This window comes from Pteropus alecto, unplaced genomic scaffold (assembly GCF_000325575.1).
Source record: "Pteropus alecto unplaced genomic scaffold, ASM32557v1 scaffold123, whole genome shotgun sequence".
Lineage (NCBI taxonomy): Eukaryota > Metazoa > Chordata > Mammalia > Chiroptera > Pteropodidae > Pteropus > Pteropus alecto.
In genome coordinates, this window is record NW_006433950.1 from 8,394,541 (window position 1) to 8,409,283 (window position 14,743).

Sequence of the window (14,743 nt, forward strand, 5' to 3'; positions counted from 1 at the left end):
CAGTGACCTGTCTTGTTAATGAGTTAATGAAGAATCTGGTCTTTGCATTGACCCTATCCTTAAAAGCTTTCTGTGGAGCTAAAACAACATTCTTCTCATTTATGAGTTAACTCTTTCTTACTTAGCAAATGAGAAACAGAAAGGGAGAAAAGAACCTTCGAGGCAGAGAAACGGAGAGTCTACTGAGGGGCCTTTTTTTTTTTCAGTTTTCTCTCTTTCTTTTTTATTTGAACATTACCTTCACTTTCAGACAGAAATTTCATTCCAAAAAACATTTTCTCTTACTTTAGAACCTGAGTAAAACTGGTCTTGTATTTATGTTGCCTTTTACCCCAAGGCAATGACATTTTATTGAAGGATTTTCCCCACCCATTACTCTGACCAGAAACTACTTTCAATTGAACAACATAAGTATTTGAGTTTTATGTAAATATTTAAATGTAGAGAAAAGAAAATAAATTTTTACTTCTGTAAGTAAATGTTATTAACCTAGCATTTATTAAAGGAGGCAGATTCTCTCTTCAGCTTACTAGAAAAAGAGCAGTCCCCTTTAAATTAGGATATCTTTGAGAACCGGAAATTATTTCTTCTCAAATTATTTTTTCGTTTAGTGATTGATTGCTGGTGATGATCCATGAGTTGAAGGAGGGTTGTTGTACATACCTCTGTTACAGGGTTATTTCTCAGCTTTGCAATTCTAGAAATGCAATTTTTATCAGTCAGTTAGATTCCAGTGAGCTGATTCATGGTAGCCATACTCATAAGGCTGGTATTAACATTTGTTTTCGAAAACCAAAATGCTTATTTATTAACTTACCATTATTTCATTAACCAGAAGAGTATGTTCTATTGAGGCATCCCAAAAGCAATACCTGGAAAATCATAAAAAAGTGACAGAGTCTTTGTTTATTTGGCAAGTAAAGAAAAGAAAATGAATCTATTATGTTAAACATATCTTTTCTGCATGCCATTTGGAGACTTCTAATGAACCTTTATCTTCTGCTCTAAGGCATGTATCTATCTATACAGGTACTTGGTATTAGTGGCTTATATTTAAAACACTGTCTACCTGGTCAGTGCTAAATGTCCACTGCTAAGACGCCTCAAGATGGTAAATCGAACACATGCCGCTACACATGTGCCCCAAATCCCTAAATATATCAGAAATATATATGTATTTAACAATACATGTTAAATACAATATGTATTGTTAAATACACATATATTTCTGGAATAAAGGAGTATACTGGGTAGTCTAGGAATTTGAGGAATTCCTAAAGGAGAAAAGGCAGATAGAATCACATTAAAGGTAGAGATCAGAGTCCAAAAGCCCTACCTACATGTCCCTCCACTCTCCTGTAATTACTAGACATGGCTATGGTGAATAGACGGAGCATTTACACACTGGGGATCTAAAAACTTCACAAGCACATACAACTAAGAGTTGCCAAACATCAGAGGAAAACCAGTGTCATAAAAGAGAGGCTCCGAGCTCAAGAAATTGAAAGCTAACATCGGAGGTTCCAAGTGAATAGGACATAAAGAAGGAGACTTTAAGAGAAGTGTACTTATACCCCGAAAAGATAAAAAAAGAATATTGCATTCATGAAACAAGAACAGACTTATGGGAAAGAATGAATTTTATTTCCTAGATCTTGGAAATGAAACATTATTGTTTGGCTAGAACCTTGTTAAAGGGGCTGCACGGCATAATGAATACAATTAAAGGGAATTAATGAGCAGGAGAAAAAGATGAAAGAATTTTCCAAGAGTATAAAATAATAGAAAGGGTGACAGAAAAGTGAATACAATAAAAGGAATCATTTCAGAAATTCCCAGGTTCATCTTGTATGAGTTCTGGAAGAAGAAAAGAGAGAAAATGGAGGGGGTAACAAATACCCAAAGAAATAAGGGAAGAAAATTTCTTAAACAGAAGAAAAGCAAGAATCCTTAGAGTGAAAGGGCCCACCATGGAGTGCCCACCATGAATTTATCAATTTAAGAAGACTCACGTTTTACACATATAATGAAGTCTCAGAACACTAAGGGGAAGGAAAATTTCTAAAAGCTTCCAGAGAGAGAAATCAGTCCAGCCTATAAAGAAGCAAGAATCATGTTGGCATCAGTGGCAACACCGGGTGCAAGAAAATGAAGGGACATATTTACAGTTCTGAAAGAATGTAGAACCTAAGAGTCTAGGGAAGCTATCCCTCAGGTTGTAAAGGCAAATGAAGACCTTTTTCAGGTCTGCAAGAACTCAGTTTCTCACTCATAATCCCTCTTTTATAAAATTACCAGAGGAATGAGGGATGTTGTTCAGAAAAATATAAAAGGAAACAACTGAAGAATTGAATGGAGTGACATGGACCCAGAAAATGCATTGTCAGTAATGTGGACCTTGAGCAACTGCATGCACCTGACAGCAGTGACATCTGTAGACACAGGCAAAGAGGTCTTCAGTAATGGTGTGATCTGACATCCATCATGGTTGTCACCAAAAGTCCAAGCCTCCAGATTATGCTCATCTTTCAGGTGCTCATCTCACCCTGCTCCTCCCTGTCCTCGTATCTGCATGCGCTTTGGGATCCAGTGATTTCCCTTCAGTTTTGTAGTAGTGAAAAATTTTTTTCTTCCTTGCTAGGTTCTTTGTCTGGTCTAATAATTAAATTCACTCAAGACAGATTAACCAGAGAAAAACAATTTTAATTTCATATGTACAGAAACCTCCTAAAAAATATGAGACTAAAAGAAGTGACCAAAACAAGTAGCTTTTATATGTTTTAGAAAGGCAATAAATTTGTAAAGAGTTGAGAAGACAGGTTTGGGCTTGGTGAAGAAAAAACAGCCTTCTGAGCCCTAATTTTTTAAATCTGTTGGTATAGGGATGCCCTCTACCCTTCTGGTATAGGGAGAATACCTTTCACATGGGAGATTTATCTCTTGTTTTTAGGGGGCAAAGGAGGGTGTGTCCTTGCACTGGCTATTTCTCAAGTACTTTTAATTCAAAATAGTCACTATGCCAAAGTAGCATGTTTTGGGGTGACACATTCTGAACCCCTACAATTTCAGCTTCCTTAATGAACGATTCTTTTGCCTTTCACCTTTACTGAAACTTGGCTCAATGGTCCTCTGGAAGCAGTGTTTCCCCCGAAGCAACCTCAAGCAGAAGCTGTTTTTCCTTTTATATTTGACGTTCTCCAAGACCTAGAGATGAAAAAAATGTCTTCCTTGTGCCCCATCACCATTTTCAAATCCTCTTTCCTCTCCTTCCTGGATTTGCCAGTGAAGTTAGTGGAAGAACTAAAGGATTTGAGCCAGGAAGGGTAAGAGGAAGTGACCAGAGAGTAGAACCTTTGAAATAAAGGCTGTGTTGGTTTTGTCGGATACCAAAAATGCCCATATGAACAGGTGGCCAAGGTGGGCTGAAGAAAAAGTTACTTGAGGAAGTTAAGAAATTGAGAGGCCAAATTCGGATCATTTATGGATATTGACACCTGACAGTGAGGAAGGACAGGAACAAAGTGGACTGAAGTCATCAGTCAGTGACAGAGGCGTGACTTGGAGAAGTTAGAGGTGCTGACAGTAGGGAGGGACAATGGGCAGCAAAGCCTGACGGCCTGTGCTTCGAAGTAGGGCAGTTTGGGGCTAGTAAAAGCAAGTTTAGAAGCAGCGCCCCACCACCCTTTCACACTTACACCTGCGGATCCGGCCTTCGCTCCAGTGCTGGTTCAGGCCCACCAGTGCGCAGCATGCTGCGCCCCGCGGTGACTGCTCCTTCCTGCCCTACACTCCTGCACCGTCATCTTCTCCCTTTCAGCTAACTGGGCATTCCCATCAGCAAACTCTTCTTAGCATCATCCACCTTCGTGGGGAAGTCTCAACTAGGATACAGCATCCTTCGAAGACTGTTGAAAAGAACGTTGATACAGTCATAAAAATAAACTTCTGCATAACAAATCACCATAAACAAAGACAAATAACAAACTAGGAGAAAGCTATTGCAACTCAAATCCAAACAGGTTGCAAATTTCCCTAATAAGAGCCTCTGCAAATCAAGGAACCTATCAAACCCGGCCCAGTTTTTAAAGCTCACCAGAGAGGAAATACAAATGGCTCTTATACATTGGAAGCTGAGTTTTGCTAATACAATGAGAAACAAAAATTTAAATGACAAGGAGATACTGGTTTTCACCAGATTGGCAGAGTCCAAAGTTTGATGACAGTGCTTTGACAATTGTGTATGTCGCTGTGTTTGTAGTGGCAAAAGATTGCCATTAACAGGCCATCAGTAGTGGCTGCCTGATAAATTATGGTTCTTATATGCAATAAAACAACATGCAGCTTGGAAAGAAAGAGGATGTGCTTTATGTAATGATAGGTAATGATCTCTCAAATACATAAGTAATGAAGCAAGGAGCAGAATAGTATAGGGAGTATACAACCATTTACGTTAAATGGGAGAGAATATATACACATATACACTGTTTAGATATGCATGAAATAGCTCTAGCAGGAAGAAACGTTTTAAAAATCTGATTTGCAGTGCTTTATTTCCAGATTCAGATAGAAACTATATGGAGATTTGTCACTGGTGCTCAGGTAGGAAATTAGCTTCTTTCTACCTACAGTGCTAGGAAATTAGCTACTGAAGGGGGCAGTCTGTGAACTGTGAATGACCACATATGCAGAGAACATCTCTGTAGACAAAGAAGGAACTGGTAACAGTGGTTGCCTCAGAGAAGAATAACTGGTGGATGGAGAACTGGTAGGACATTATTTTTAACTGGGCCCATTTTTGATCATTGAATTTTGACCATATGCCTAAACTAAATAAAGGTTTAAACCCCATCTCCTACTTCCCTTTACCACTCAAGAGCAAAGAGTCAGTGGCAAGACTTCTGGCATATTAATACTTCATGTTCTGATAGCTCAACCGTTTAATTGTAAATTAAAGGGATGGGGGCAGGTTACAACACTAATAAGGTGGTGAAGTGAACACACAGTAGATGTTTGGCTCTAGAAGGATCACTGAATTAGTTGAGTTCATGGACTGTATCCACTGGGAGACTAATTTTAGGGGCCCCTGAGCCTTTCTCCAGCCTCCATATCAGTTGACCAGCTGAATAGGCTGTTTCCCTCGCCTCTGGCTTTTCATTTTGGTAGGATTTAGGTTGTCTTGGAGTGTTCCACCTTTGTTTCTTTTTCAGCTTTGTTTTGACAGTTTTTAACATGAATAGTAGAAAGTAGGGCCAGAGACTTCTTGTACCTTACATGACCTTTCTCCCTCCTCCCTCCTTTGTTGTGATGGAGACCCGCTTCTCCGCCCACTGCACCTCTTGCAGCTGATGGCTTCTGCTCTGCAGCACAGGCTAGATCTGCTGGCTGGCAGCCTCTTTCTGCACCTGAATCCAGGGAAGTGCAGATAGTTCTCCAGAGCATTTCAGGCTGGCAGGATTGTCTGGATGGTTGGGATTTCTGCAATAGTTTATTCTTGTTATCTGCTTTCCTGTTCCTTTTCACCTGTTTCTGTTGTTTTAAAGCATTTTTAAATTAATTACAGGAGGGGGGAAAAAAGCAAACCTTTCAATAGCTGTAGTGGGTCAGGTGGCAAGTCGTGGATGGGGGAAGGGGAGTGCAGTGATGGTTGGCCTTTCCTGATGATCATGAGTAGCTAGTATTGCAATACCTCTGCTCCGCAGAGAATCTTGTAGAGCATTAATGATTAATAATGTTCACAGCCTCTCAGTTAAATTGGTCTCTCCGTGTCTCAGTCCCTAAAGTAGAAAATGTAAAGGAGTGATTTATCCAGGGCAGGGGCTGCCCACACAGCAGATGAATTGGGAGTGCAGCCCAGAAGTTGTACCATCTTAGCGCCTCGCGCTGACCACCATAACTTCCTTCCTTATTTTTTAATCAGCTTGTGGGGAGAGCGAAAGAAGGAAAAGGCTGTTTTAATAACCAGAATGTGGTATGGAAACTTTAAAGACTTCCTTTTATTGCCTTTTTTACTTCCCTTCCCTTATTTAAAACAAAAACAAAAACTTTCTGGTTCGATGTCAATCTCGGTCCATTTCAGGACTTCTCTCCCTATTTCAGGACTTCTCTCCAAATTCTCATTTGACAGAGGCATGTCACTTAGCCATTTCTGTTATTTGCTTTGGCTCTGCAGCACCCCATATATCTGAAAGGGCAGCCATCGAAGATTTTTGTCTTTCTAAAATTTAGCTTGCTCTTAGATAATGAAATGACTGTGGTGGCCCTGCATTCACTAAAATATACAATTGGCTTCTTAAAAGCAAATCGTTTTTTTAAAAAAATACTGATTGACTCGTTTCTTTAAGTCTGTAACATTACTACTTTTGTCCCTTTTACATGAAACCAATAGCCATGCAGATTCCCCTCCTTCTGCGCATGAAAAGATAACATTAAGTGAATAGGCAAGCCACAGAATGAAAGAAAAGATTTGTAAACTATAACACACACACACACACACACACAGAGAACTGATAATGATAAGACAAATCACAGACTGCATTTGGCCACCACTAGAAGGCCACAAGTTGGAGGCATGACCATCAGTGCTTGGTGCCCCTACACGGTAGGTAGAGCAGTACCTGAAGGAAGAAGCAGCCCATCCTGAATAGCCATGGAGTAAGTCCCATGGCCCCTTGAAGTAGCCCTGGTGAATAAGGCCCACTGTGTTTTGTTTCTAACTTTTAATAATTGGAATTTGCTTCATTTTGTCTTCACAAGGGCCAGCTTGTCTGCCTGAGACAGCCTTCAGAATAATAACAAAATTGTGCTGCTTGGACTCAGTGTACTTGGAGATGGACAGTGGTGCTTAATGGTTAAATGAAGGGTATTCTCATCTTGTGAGTGTTATGAACAGTTCTGTGTTCTTCATATTCTAGTTAACAGCATTCAAAACCAACTGAGAAATAAATATAATTCTAAAAAACCTTTTATATTAAGTGCTGGAAGAATGTTCTAGCTTTCATCATTTCAGCAATGCATTCACTGGGGAACAGATCATTTCCCAGCTTTTCCAGTGAATAGATAGCAATAAGCTGAGTGATTTTGCTTAATGAGGAATTCAGAACCAAGTAGAAGGCAAAATCACCCCCATCCTGGCCTCACCTCTATCCTAAATCTATATGTCCGTCATCATTTTTGAAAACTAGCCTCATGACTCTTCGGGAACTTGACCAGCTGCCCAAACTGCGTTCACAGCCTTGCCCAAATGTTTGGACAGCCCATTCGGTTTCTCTTTAAACCATAAGGTTTGGATAATTATTTACGTGGTAATGTGCTTCAATAAAAAACATCAGGAATTTTATCTAAAACTGGCCCTCGAATCATAGTGTACCCGCTAAGTGCAGATCGCGGGGCCCTGCTCTCAGCACTTCTGATTCAGGAGGTCAGGGGTGGGAGTTTGCGTTTGTAAAAAGCACAGGGGACTCTTGGACAACACTGAGAAACACTCAAAAATGTAACAGGAGTTTGAGGAAGAAGCGGAAAGAGGACTTTGCTCTGGTTGTTTGTCAGGCACGGTTGGGGGCTGTCGCTTCCTAAGAACAGTGATGCTTGCTTCTTCTTTGTACACCTGGTGTCAGCTTGGTTGCTAGGACGTAGTAGGACTGTAAGACATTTTGAATAAGTAAATATATTAAAACAAATGAACACACAGAACACTATCAACTATAAGTTAGTTCAGGTACTTTCGTGTTATGGGAAGGATTGTACATGTAGAAAATCTTTATTAGGAGTAAACAGTAAGAAAACTGTTAAGTGACAACAGCAGCAGAGGTCAAAGGGGACACATTTCAAAATTAAGAAGCCCAAGAGCCTAATAGGATGGCTCCTCAGAAAAATCCCTTTCTCTTCTTTGTCTTCTGGAAGGAACGTTCAGATTTATTAACCAGATTGATTATCAAGTGGAAGTCATACACTGCTTGGATGGTCAGAATGCCCTAGGCAGTCTCCAGTCCCGGGTCCCGCTTTCCAGAGCTGACCACATTCAACTCTTAATTCTGGTACTTTTTTGTCCATATTTTAAATTGATGCCTTTAGTTTTAAAATGATTCTCAGTTTATCAATTTTAGACATTAACTTTTTGTTAATTCTGGTAGTTAAGAAGGAGCAGTTCCTGTTTCGGAAGAGGAGGAATTAGCATCTCGAACTTCCCCTGCCCCTCAGCGTCGCCGCTCTCCTGCGTCCTCCTGATTTAACGGCATCATCATCGCTGTCAGCGTTTTTCACTGCTGAGCCAGGGTGTAGACTAGCCTTGTATTTCCTTTCACATGTACCTGTGTGTATTTCCTTGCTTGGTTTTCTATGTCCCGATCACAGTTTTTTTTAACAAACTCTCCAACATGGCTGTAAAATCCCTCTCAATACTGTTCTTGACTATGTCACATAATCTGTCATTTCCATCCCCACCTTATCCTTTCGGAGCCCTTCATCCTCCCGCTCACATCAGGGCTCTCAGTTATCTTGGCTTTCTGCGCAGCCATTGCTCTGGGCCTGCCTTTTATCCCTCTTCGTGTAGCTCCCCAATTTCTTGGATCCCTCTTCTTTCTCTTTCTAGATGTAGTCCCTCATTTTGATGTAACTCATCCTCCAGTAACATCCTGAGGAAACAGTTTATGGGAGATAAGTTTTTTGAAACTTTGCATGTCTGAAATTAACTATGTTCTACCTTCACATTTTATTAATGGTTTTGTTGGATATAACATTATAGGTGGACAATAATTTTCCTTCAGAATTGTGAGGACATTGCTCCTCGGTAGGGCATCTACAAAGCTGAACCATCTGGAAGTCTTGAATCCTTGTATGTGACTTTATCCCCGTTCCCTCTGGGAAGGTTTTGGGATCTTCTTTTACCCCTGAGATCCTCACCAGGCATTAACAGCCCCAGCAATGAGAAGCACCACTTCCTTTTTGCATCTTTTTTCTAGCTGATCTTCATCATCTTATCCCCTCCACTGTGCACACCAGCTCAGATTCCCACTGAACAAGAGAAAGTGTCTGCAGAGTTCTCTTATCTTGACGTGGCTAGTTGTGACAGCTGGAGGGAGTGTTCATCTTCTCCACAGCTCAGTTTGCTGCCTGTAGCAAACATGAATAATTCTTCCTGGCAGATTCTGACAAGAAGTTGTTTTGTTGGCTGAGTATTGAGTTAACTAATTGTTCCAATTACATCCATCCAGTGTTGGTTTTAGCTACAAGGTTGGACTCAGGCATTGCTTCTGGCTCATAACATGGTAGTGTATGTGACTTTAAACTAGTCTCCCCCCAACAAAGCAAACAAACAAAAGCAGCCCAGCTGTGACGTAGCTGATAGCAAGGGAAAAGCTCATTCACCACACAGCTAAGCTTTTTGGTAGGTCTCCTGACCTGGTTGTTCCAGAGCTTCGTTTCCACATAAAATGAATCCAAATCCAAATATCACTTTCATTGTTTTTTTTTTGTTTTTGTTTTTGTTTTTTACAAATTCTGTTATCATGGACAAAAATTAAAAAGTGGTCCAGCATTTCCCTTAATTCTGTCCCTCATTTATGTTTCAGTTAAGCTACCTTAGCCCTTGTTCCCCAGATCAGGGTTTATGACAAGATTGTTGAACATTCTCTAGGCTCTCATGGGGTGGTGCCAAGGCCAGCCTAGGACAAATTCCAGGCTACTAACAGCCATTCAGGGAGGTCTGCCATCTGTTGCAATGAACAAATGCTTTTTCTGTGCCTGCTCTGCAGTACTTAGTTCTCCAGTTTAAAAACAAACAAACAAACAAACAAACAAAAAACCTATCTGAGGATGGGCAGCAGCTACTTGAGTAGGTATTGTTATTGAAACCTATTTTTATTTATTTAATTGAAGAAATGATTTCAGTTCCCCCTCTTCCCCTTCTCTCTACCATCTGGTAACCACTAGTCCATTGTCCATGTCCATGAGTCTCTGTCCTGTTTATAATCTGTTTTTAATGTATGAAGTTGATATGTTTGCCTAATCATACATTCTTTTAACAAATTTTTATTGAATGCCTACCATGTGCCAGGTACCGTGCCAGGTGCTTGGGTTATTGGTTGCAGTCTTTGTGGAGTTTCCATTCTAGCAGGGAGGTAGACGATAAAGTTAAGTAAATTATGTGGTGAGTTAGAAATGTCAAGTGTTATGGAGAAGAGAAAATCTGAGTAGGGCAGGGGGATATAGAGTTTGGGGTGTGAGGGTAAAAGTTACAGTATTGAATAGGATGGTCAAGGTACGCCTGAGAAATTGAGATTTGAGCAAAGACTTGTGGGAGGTGAGGGAGTTAACTAAGCTGCTATCTGGGAAGGGAGTATTTTGGGCAGAGAGAATGGCTTGAAGCAAAACCTGAAAGATGGGCATGTGCCTGAGGTAGATGAATGGGGGGGTAGTGTAGGAAAGGAAGTCTGAGAGGTTAGGTTAGTCCCAGGCCACATGGTGTTGCCCTCTGCTGCAATGTGGAAAGGTGCTGCAGGTGAAGTCTGCGAGCATCCCAGAGACAATGTCCACTGGGCAGTGTCGTAGGTAAGGCTGGACTTAGGGAGAGGAGTCTGGGCTGAAGATAAGACATTTGGGGGTCAGAGCATATAACTGGTATTTAAGCCTTGGGACTGGATGACATCACTCAGAAGGTGAGTTTAGATGGAGAAAAGGAATCCAAGAATTGCATGGTGGAAAACTCCCCGATGCCTTCAACTGTCAGACTGATCCAAACCGTGGGCCAGTCCACAGGCAGGGGGACTGTTCTAGAATAGAGATCAACTTTTCTTCGTTTGAAATTTTTCAATAGGAAAAGTTTGTGGGGGAAAAAAGAAGTCAAAATTTAAAATATACTTTACTGCCAAAGATAAATTAGCCTCAGAAAAAAGATAGAACCAGGCAACTCCTAAAGTTTCAGATCTGCTCATTTTTCTCCAGTAGCAGCAGGATTTTAATCTCATTCTAGATTTTAGAGAGCATCTTTTCAAGGACGGATGAGGATTAAGAGTGGGGACACCAGGGAGTGCTGATTACCTACTGTGTGCCAGGCATTATGCTACATGCTTTCACGTACATTGCAGACATTATTACCTTTGACGAGACTTCTCTCTCCCCTGGCAAATTCTTTGTCATCCTTCAAATTTCGGACATCTCTCCCCTCTCAGCAGCTTTCCCCAACTCACACTCTTATGCTCCTACTGACTTGGCTGGGTAGCCATTTTCTTATAATTACTTGTTTGCCTATCTGCTGCTTGAGCGAATGAATTAAATGAGAGTGAGAAATCTGTGCCTTTAGCTCCAGTGGCCAGCAAAAAGTCTGGCACACTGAAAGCACTCAATAAATAAGGGCTGAGCTGATGAATATCTCATGTAATCATCACCCTTCAGGGTGGTTATTATTATCCTCATTTTACTAATTGGTTACTTGAGGCTCAGAGAAATTAACTCACCCAGAGTTTAAAAAAAAATAGATTAAATGGCAGGGGTAGGTTTCTGCACTGCTTGCAAAGCCACTGTACCCCACTGCTTTAAAAATATGTCTCCAAAATAGTATTGGTGGTATGTGAGACTTAGCTATACAAGCACTGCTCAGATACTCCAGTATTCTTGTCCGAAGTCTAGATTTCTGATTTTCCTGGCCCTCGTGAAATTCATATATGAACATCAACGTAGAGGACAAATTGAAAGTTTAAATATGTTTCCTGTAGGAGCCATTAGGGATACCGAGAGATACGTTGCTTCTCTTGACTTTAGATAGTCTTAAATTTGTGATTTAAAAGTATTAGCTGAGAGAATGGGCAAATCTATAGAGACAGAAAATAGATTAGTGGTTTCCTAAAGCTGAGGGGATACGGATGACTGCTAATCGGTGTGAGAGGTTTTTTTAAAAATAAATTTATTTAAATTAGTTTCAAGTATACAGTACATTGGTTAGAAGAGGAGGTGACAAAATGTTCTAATATTATATTTTGGTAATGGCTGCACAACTGAATATACTAAAAACCATTGACTTGGCATACTTGAAATGAGTGACCTCTTTAGTAAGTTAAGTATATCTCAGTAAAGCTGTTTTAAAAAGTATTAGCTAAGAATAGGAAATGATTGGTCATCAGATTTTTCCAGCATTCTTTCAGAATAAAGTAAATTGAGTAGCTTATATATATTTGGGTTATTGTCTCATTATGTTCACTCTTAGAGGAAAACTCTAACTCAGTATAGCTGGGTAGTTTGGGGAGGCAGGTGGTTTTGGTCTTTATATGTGTGTGCCCTTTCAATTTTAGCTGAGTCATTCAGATGAGGCCATCAGTGTCCCCTAGCTCTGAGCCTCCTTCCTTCTGGGCAGCGATAATGGTGAATGTGCTCAGGCAGTTTTGCCAAATTACCAGCTGAGCCTCACAGTGATGGGAAGAGCATCATGAAGCCACTGGCACCTCTAGAGAGGGTCACAGACTCGCAGCCTGCTCTGCTGGCTTTGGGGCAAGGAGCCTCGCTCTCCAGCAGAGAGAGTGATGCCTAGGTTCCCAGAGCAAATGGTTAATAGCGTACAAGGATGAATCAAGGAACTCAGTAATCTGCCCTTTGTGTTTGTGTCTTCAGTTGAGTGCATTTGTTTTGTTTTAATTCCCATAAACCACCTATGCGTGGCAGGGTTGGCTAGCTTTGTTTCAGCAGATCTTCGTCTCCCAGGGCTCCTTTTTCAAAACTGTGACTCCTTCGTCTCCCAGGGCTCCTTTTTCAAAACTGTGACCGTGACCCACAGTCATATATTTACATTGTGACCCATCATGGGTCATGGTTATAAAGGCAGATGATCTGAGGGGATCCTAGAGTGCAGAGAAACTGGATTCATTCACGTTCAGCCATCCCTCTGCAGTGGGATTGGGTAACAGGAACCTTGTAGAATAATCTACATTTCTGAGTGAAAAAGCTGCTTTAGCAACCCTGGCTAGCAGATTAAGGAAAGAGACTCAATTTACCATTTTCTCTTGCCTTAGAGATGGAGGGTGGGAATTCTCTTTGGTGGTCAGTGATGCAATGGGTAAAAATCTTCCATTTATGAAAGAGAAGCTATGTTGTGGTTATACAGCTTGCTCAGCTGTGGATACATCTATGAAAACCATTTCCTGTGTGAAGTCGAAAGAAAGTTTTCTGATTTCCCTACCAAACTACGTGGGAACAGATCCTTCTCTTTGGTAAAATCCATTGCATTGCCTTAGCAAAGTGACATCGTGGACTCAGGTTAAAACCACTCCCTTCTTTTGATCACCTCTGCAGATAATTGCTCCCAGGGCTCTTTAAATCCTGGATTGAGGGGCGCTGTGATGGGGACGGGCTGACGCTGATGATGGTGTGCCCTGGCTCTCTGAGGAGAAGTGCGAGCTGCCCTGTGGAGGGGGGCAGGTTGGAGTCTGAGCCTCAGTGAGTTGCCCATTGAGTTAGCAGGATTATGGCTTCTAAGAGGCCGGAGAAGATACCCTGGCAACTAAATGAGCAAGCTATGTAGCAGATGCCACTGTAAGAGGATTTGGAGTCAGGCCCCAGCAGGAGCGCCAAGTGCTAAAAATGACCTTTCTTACCACGTCAGCCTCGTTTATGAAAGGACCACAGAACACACTCCCCTCCACACAGAACTCTGAGGTGTCAGGAATCACAACTGTGTCCAAGGTCCATATCCTCCTCATTTGGAATTTAGCATTTAGTAGCAGTGAGAAATTTGGGAAGGAAGGGAAGTAATTTTGCAAAATGTATTCTGGCCAGCTCATATGAGTTTCATTTAAAGTCATATGGTTATTGTGCTTACCCATTTCTAGAAAGGAGCACAGGCATGACTAGTTCTCAGTGAGGTCTCTGTGATGTCAGATTAGAGGAATAGTTCTGGTCTGGCTAAAGACACCCCCACATCCTGAAACTTTAACCTGATCTCAACCTGGCGGTGCCCAAGAATTTAAAGTTAAGTTTATGTTGACGTCCTCAGATTGTTTTCATGAGAAGATAGAGACCTGCCTGGGAGAAAAAGGAAGCTGAACATCAAAGGAAGCACAGAATGACGTTTGAGAAAGCACGCCAACTCCCTAATCAGCAGTTCGCCAAACAACCCGTAATGGAGGCCCATTTATCTTTCTGCCCTGTGCTTTGCTTCTCACGTTAGCTAGTTTGAGAGAGGTGCTGTTTGCTCAACTGCGTTTTCCTGATGGGAGTGATCAGGGTGAGTATGGCTCCTGCCCTCAGCCCAAACAGGTAGGCTGCAGACCCGCCCAGACCAGCCTGGCTTAGCACTGTCACAGGAGAAAGCCAACAAAGCTCACTGTTAGAGAGGTCATTGATTTGTTAGCTGCCACATCCTGATTCTGCCTCGTCTCTTCTTTGCCTCTGTGGCTGGGACTGTTTGGGAGCCCATATGGAACCAGTATCTGGAAAACAAGCTGTGCCCTCCTCAATTGAGCTCCCAGGGTTCTGCATAAAGAAAAATGTCATTATGGGCTTTGTTAGAAGCTGTATTTAATAATTCCTTTAAAATTCTGTCTCAGACATGTAAATGGCCTGTTGGTCAATAAATTATTCTCCCCAGCTGTGCCTGATCCTACAAATTAAAGCAACAGCAGTTTGTAACTCAGGGGGAAGCGTTCCCCTCCCCAGGCATAATCCTCGTTGCCAATAAACTGGATATTTCCTCCTTGGAGAGCCCCCAGGCCTCTTCACTCCCCAACTGCTAGAAAATGGAGGCCCTTCCCTGGTTTGCCAT

The 14,743-nt window shown here is 41.5% G+C and overlaps 1 protein-coding gene and 1 long non-coding RNA gene across 5 annotated transcripts in view; one reads left to right on the top strand and one right to left on the bottom strand.

The window, feature by feature from the left end:
* The window catches only part of CFDP1 (craniofacial development protein 1), a 99,564-nt gene that overhangs the window by 67,903 nt on the left and 16,918 nt on the right, over positions 1–14,743 (top strand). The window lies entirely within an intron of this gene.
* LOC112477323 overlaps positions 1,233–14,743 on the bottom strand; it is a 15,788-nt gene continuing 2,277 nt past the window's right edge. Inside the window, exons 2-3 of the long non-coding RNA XR_003045393.1 lie at positions 3,696–3,905; positions 1,233–3,204 (exon numbers count right to left, since the gene is read on the bottom strand). This is a non-coding gene — a long non-coding RNA (uncharacterized LOC112477323). The remainder of the gene's footprint in view (positions 3,205–3,695; positions 3,906–14,743) is intronic.